Below are 7,036 nucleotides of genomic sequence, written 5' to 3' on the forward strand. Positions count from 1 at the left end.
GTCCACCATTTGCAAATGATTTCTATCTAGCGAGGCCCAACTTTATTGGTGTCGTTAACTAATCATATTACAGGAAATGTCAGCACATTTCCAACATCCAATCATATTGCACAGAAACGACATCATATTTTCAACCACCAATCAAGTAACATATGACGTTATTGATCTATCATAATTACATTCACACACGCAGACCACCCGAAAAGTTTACTTAGTTTGTTAATTTAATTTTCCTGTAAATGAATAACAATTACACAACTCGCATGAAAACAAATGCCTTCATTAGTCTTTTAGCGTCCGTTCAATTCGCCTTAAAAGATAATAGCCTATTCAGTTAAGCTAACAGAGTCTAATCATTCAACGTTTAAGATAATAGTCCATTGTCACATTCTTGCGTTAAGTTTTCAACTCGTATGCAAATTTCGTTATCCCCGCGGCCAATGGGACAAATTATTTGCATCGCGGGCTAAACTTAAATTTAGCAGTAACGGTTCCATTGTAACTTTAAGGTTTATAAAATACGATCGGACGAACGCTATAGCTTTGCTTATCCTAAATCCGTCCAGTGTTACTTGTGTTATACTGGTAGAACGTTTCCAAGTCCGTCAGCGAGCTATTCAAAATCAAAAGAACTTCATTTCAAAAACCGTAACCGCCTTCAAATTCCAGACCTGATATAAAGGATTACAGCGAGCTATTCCAAATCAAAAGAACATCTTTTCAAAAACCGTAACCGCCTCCAAATTCCAGACCTGATATAAAGGATTACAGCGAGCTATTCAAAATCAAAAGAACATCTTTTCAAAAACCGTAACCGCCTTCAAATTCCAGACCTGATATAAAGGATTACACCGAGGTATTCAAAATCAAAAGAACTTCATTTCAAAAACCGTAACCGCCTTCGAATTCCAGACCTGATATAAAGGATTACAGCGAGCTATTCAAAATCAAAAGAACATCTTTTCAAAAACCGTAACCGCCTTCAAATTCCAGACCTGATATAAAGGATTACACCGAGGTATTCAAAATCAAAAGAACTTCATTTCAAAAACCGTAACCGCCTTCGAATTCCAGACCTGATATAAAGGATTACAGCGAGCTATTCAAAATCAAAAGAACATCTTTTCAAAAACCGTAACCGCCTTCAAATTCCAGACCTGATATAAAGGATTACACCGAGGTATTCAAAATCAAAAGAACTTCATTTCAAAAACCGTAACCGCCTTCGAATTCCAGACCTGATATAAAGGATTACAGCGAGCTATTCAAAATCAAAAGAACATCTTTTCAAAAACCGTAACCGCCTTCAAATTCCAGACCTGATATAAAGGATTACACCGAGGTATTCAAAATCAAAAGAACATCTTTTCAAAAACCGTAACCGCCTTCAAATTCCAGGCCCGATATAAAGGATTACAGCGAGCTATTCAAAATCAAAAGAACTTCTTTTCAAAAACCGTAACCGCCTACAACCTCCAGGTCTGATTGAATCACGTATTGATATAAAAAACACAAAGGTTCATTATCGTTTCCATTCATTATCAGTGACTATTCAAAATCAAAAGAACTTCTATTGAATGCTCATACCCTCCTTGAAATTCCAGGTTGTGATTAAAACATGTAGTGGTATTGAAAAGCACAAAGGCTTATCCTTTCCATTCAATTTCAGTGACCTAATTCAAAATCAAAATAATTTCTTTTCAAAGTCCTTAGCCGTCTTCAAATTTTAGGTCTGATTAAATCATGTAAGTTAAAGTATGAAGTTATCTTTTCCATTCAATTTCAACGACCCATTTCAAAATAACGGTACGGATTTGTATTCGCCCGACATGTACTCCAATTTCAAGTTATATTTATCACCTCTTGAGAATCGTTGTCTTGGTCCGCGTTCTCAATAGAACGAACAGCCGCCAAGAGTGGTTCATCAATCAAATTCATTGTTGATTTTGAGGACGCTGTCAAACTGAATTTTATGACGCTGCAGTTTTGATAATCGATAATCGATTTTGTGAATAATAAGTGCACGTCTCCACGTGCTCGAGCACAAAATTAAAAGAACTGGGGAAAGCATGTTGGACCATTGACTTTTATTAATGTGGTGGCTCCTAAAAGAGCCGTTTGGTTCTTACCTACATAAAGTCTGTAGGATTTTAAAAGGTGGCCATACCTTGCTTTCTCTGCTTCAAGAAGACGTGATAAGCTCTGGAGAACGGATACGCCGTAATGACGCGGAATTTGTCGCCGTACGATTCCTTCCATGAGAAATAAACGCAAATCTCGTCCGTGGGATAACCCCACGGACAGACTCCGATGACTTTCTTCATTTTGAATACGTACATGTAATAGTGGCCATGTCCCGTCTTGTAACCTTCTTCGACGATTTCATAATCGTCACCAGCGACGAAAGTTTTCCTTGCCAGAAAGGCCACAGTTGACGTTAAATTAAACGTCCGCAGGAATTTGGATGCACCGGAAGTCCACTGCAAAACTGCTGGGGTTTATCGATCGATGGCACACTACTGAGGCCATGCTGCGCAGACCCAGAAAAAAATTAGCAAATTTTGTTGTTTTATTTTACAAGAAGACACATGGCTTAAGGTTCCAGGCAGATAGTGCAACTGACAAATAAGAAATCATCATGGGCAATTTTAAACCAATTGTGCGTGTTCATTGTTTTTAAAAGTGCTTTCACGGCGTTGTTTGTATGAAGACGTGATTGATCATCTCAGTTATACGCACAACTTAAGCAGTTGTGAAATTAAAGCCTGAAAAAAATTCAGACCAGAACGGGATTTGAATCCATGGCCTCTGCCATATCGGTGCAGTGCTCTACCAACTGAGCTATATATCAAGCCAATTGGGAACTGGCCACATTGTGAGTTTGTAATATACCCGTAGATATTGAAGAATACAAATGAATATATGAAATTCACATATTTGGACTGCGGAGAATGTTATGAAGACATGATTGATCATCAGGCTTTATTTAATTTCACAACTGCTTAAATTGTGTGTATAACTGCGATGATCAATCATGTCTACATATCCGATATTCCGTCCTTACCGAGCCTCTTCGTAGGCTACTCAGTCCTTTAATTCTCAACCAACTGCTGTGCGTGTACCTTTGATTAACATCCATACTTGTCTATATGGTAGTGTGACTTTAGATCACTTTTCCTTGCCTCCGCCTAACCTACACACATACAAATATACCATCATAATTAAAGTGACAAATACTGCAGTGTACAATGAAATGTCGTCTGTCTCACGATGCTGTCACCAATGACCCAATCGCCTGATGAAGACTAGCAGCGCGCATTCGAAACATCGCTATAACATCACAACTGATCACATCGTAAGAACAAGGATGATACTTTAGTACTACTAAATATTTAAGATGTGCCATTTTTAAACGTTAACTTTTTACACTTTTAATCTGGTACAAATTCATTTAAAAGCTTCATCACTAAAGCTGGAAGCATTTATTCGCAACTCCCTCTGCTTCTTTTTAACTTGCGTTTACTAGCGTTACAAAGAGAAATTTAGTCTGGAAAGTCGCTGACTTTCGCACACATTGCGTGCCTTCTCTTGCATGCCTGTAATTGGGCTAAAATATTCCCAATTTCTCGTGTTGACGAATTTGGAGACGATGTCTCACTAAGAGCCTGTCTAAGTTTTACGCAGGATGCCTGAAGGCATTACGCGTGATCAGTTTAATTCTTTGTGTACCGCTTCTTGGAATACACGGACACTGAAGCATAGATTCCCGTTAATTCATCCAGTGTTATCCTCCATTGAGTGCGCAAATTTCACCTGGAGCCGATTATAAGGTACTGTGTGTCCCTCAGTTGATGTCTCATTAAGCTAAACTAGCAGTCAGTTGTACTTTCTTGACGTTCATAGCATGTTTCGGAGATTCGGAGTTAATCAACTGATAAATTTTAAACTGTGACTGCTTACATTCTGATGTTGGCGTTCTTGCCAGGCAGTATAATTTATCAACGTTATTGTCAATGTATGTTACGAATTCTCTGAAGTTATTGTATGTAGTTCAATTCTTATGTCAAGGTAAGTGGCAACTTGAAAAAGACTAGTAACTTCATAATCAAAAAAGGCTGCGAAACGCGGGTTCAAAAATGCTTTCCACTTCTAGCAAAAGACTTAGCCAGTTTTGCATTTGTGCTGAAGCGAAAAAGAATGGGAAAACTGGGCAAATGTTTAGTTCAAAAGGATGAATTTATATGAAAGTCTCACGTTCTATCAGTTTTATCGAGCAGATAGTAAGTTCCGCCTACCGAAGTACTTTCACTTTTGATCTTACATAGTCATAATACATTGTTAACAAAAGCGTTCTGTGGGTCTTGTGTTCTTGCGTTCTTGTATCGAGCCTCGCTGATGCAAAACGTGTTAGGCAGCCAGACATCAGAAAATTACTCGAGAATTTGACAACTTCTCTGACTCACATATTGAGTTGGATCGACTTTTTTTCACTGGGTACATTTAGAAGACCGCCAAGTTCAGATTTTTGGAATTATAGTCACGATTGAAAATCGACTCAACAATTTCGATTTCGAGTCGTTTCACTTAAGCAACAATGAGCTGTCTGGTGACAGACCAATGTAATTATCTAGCCATGCATGTAGCTTATGGAGGTGCATTGTTTCGATGGACATAAGTGTTGCAAGGTATCCCGACGTGCCGAACAAACATCCCTTCGAGAGTGAGTAGCAATGCTTTCAGTCTCTGAATGATACGGAAACTGCGATTAGTACTGGCAATGTGGACCAGCCTGGTCCGAGTGCGACTTTAGTTTTAGGTTTTATGCAGGATGCCTGAAGGCGTTACTCGTAATCAGTTTGTTCCCCCGGGGGAGGTACTTTGGGAATTTCTGGGTGGGGATGTGCCGCTGGGACCATGGAACCCTTAACCTATACCAGAGCTAGTTCAGCTGAATTTTGCTACACTATACTAGAGTAAATTCCCCAAATCCCCCATCTATCGACACTGTTGAGGCTGATTTGCGTAAATTTAAACTTGCTGATTTGATTTTTTTTTTTTATATTTTTGAGTGGCAATTCCTGGTTTCCTTAGTCTAGATAAAATCTTCAACCAACTAGTCAGTTTTGTGAAAAATGATACCCTATTCTAGACCCAAACGCCCTGATTTATATACCCTATCCTGGAGTAAACTGCTTGAAAACCATTCCCTTCACAGCGGCACATACCTATATAGCCCGTATATGGCAGTGCCCCCCCCCCCCCGGGTTTGTTCCATTCGTTATGCACGACGTACAATCTGCTTTCCATAGATTCCGTCAAGTCATGTAGTTTTATCGTGAATTGGGTGCGCAGGTTTGACCTGGAGTGGATTAAGGTACCGTATATCTCTCATTTGATGTCTCATAAAGACAAATTAGCGGTAAATTGCTCTTTTTCCCGACTTTCTTGACGTTAATTTACACCATGGTTAAGAGGTTCGGAGTTAATCAAGTGATCAATAAACAACTACTCTTTACACTTGTTGGCGTTCTTCCAATCCGTAGATACACGTACTGACTCCTTTGTAGTTATCGTATCTTGTTTAACAATTTGATCAAATTTAGAGACAACATGAAAAAGAATGGAACTTCATAATCAACTAATACTGCGTAATGCAGGTTTAGGAATGCTTTCCACGGCCAATGAATTCCATTCAAACGTCTCCAGTTTTGGCAGTGCCTTGAAGAGAAGGAGATTCCGAATTAAAATCTAGCGGCAGAGTTTTCGCCAGGAGCCGATCAAGTCGATCAAGGTACTGCATGTCGCTCAGTTGATGTCTCTTTGAGGTAAATCAACAGGCAATTGTACTTTTGCAGGGTTTCTTTATGTTTACACCTTGTTTAAGAGATGAGGAGTTAATCAACTGATCATTGAACAATCTAATGTTTACGGTCTGTTTTCAATGCTTGCGTTCTTTATCATCTTGCTGTAAATGTATGTTGTCGAATTCTCTGTGGTTATCATATGCAGTTTAATACTTTGATCAAGTTGAGTGACAATGAACTTGAAAAAGACTTGTGACTTCTCATAATTAATAGACCAACACTTATTGTGGAATGCGTCTATTGTGGAATGATTGCTATTACTGATATTATAGAGACTTTGCCAGTTGTTCAAAAGTCGTCATGAATTCGAGGAGAAGCAAAATTCGAATTCACAAAGCTAGAAAACTGGAAAATTTGGAAGGTTCTCAATTTACTTTATCAGGCGGATAGCATGGGTTGTAAGGTTTAACGTCAACCGAAGCACTTTCACTTTTGATTTTCTCATAATTATAATACATTGTTAAAAGAAGCATTCTGTGGATCTTGTGTTCTTGTGTTCTTATATCGAGCCTGGCTGGTTAAAACGCTCACATGCAAGTCTTTAGCAGAGATCTATTATTTCGGACTTTTGTAACACTGATATAGCCCGTTGGAAAATGTGTATAAATTTGTAATGCCCAAGAAATGCATGCTCATTTAACCATGTTCAGTAATGAATGTCATATCTATTTCTCGTGATGATTTTTCACATTCTCCAAGAGAGACCTTATGCACTTTGTAGTAAGCTAAGGAAAGTCAAGAAAGTGGCAGAAGACCGTCAATTACGAGAATTCAGAAAATTACACAAAAATTTGATAACTTTCTTTGACTCTCATATTGAATTGGGTCGACTCTTTTCTGTAGTTGCATTGAGAAGAGCGTCCGTTGCAAATTAAAACACACCAACATCCAGTTCTAAGCTTTTTTTCGAGTTTTTCGATAGTAACGTGCACAACTGAACACATGCAGTATTTGGAAATTTGTTTGAACAATGCTGAGTTGTTTTGATGTGTCAGACCGTTGCAATTATCTAGACATGTTTGTGCGGCGCACTTCGAAAGTAGTTTAGATTATGGAGAATGTAAAGAATATTCAGGTTAATTTGACCTATATTCGTTTTAAGAGTATTGAGGTGACGTTTGCAGTAAACAAGCAAAGATGTTAAATCCGTCACTGGTAGTGACAGGACCATT

Source organism: Orbicella franksi, chromosome 6, assembly GCF_964199315.1.
Source record: "Orbicella franksi chromosome 6, jaOrbFran1.1, whole genome shotgun sequence".
NCBI lineage: Eukaryota > Metazoa > Cnidaria > Anthozoa > Scleractinia > Merulinidae > Orbicella > Orbicella franksi.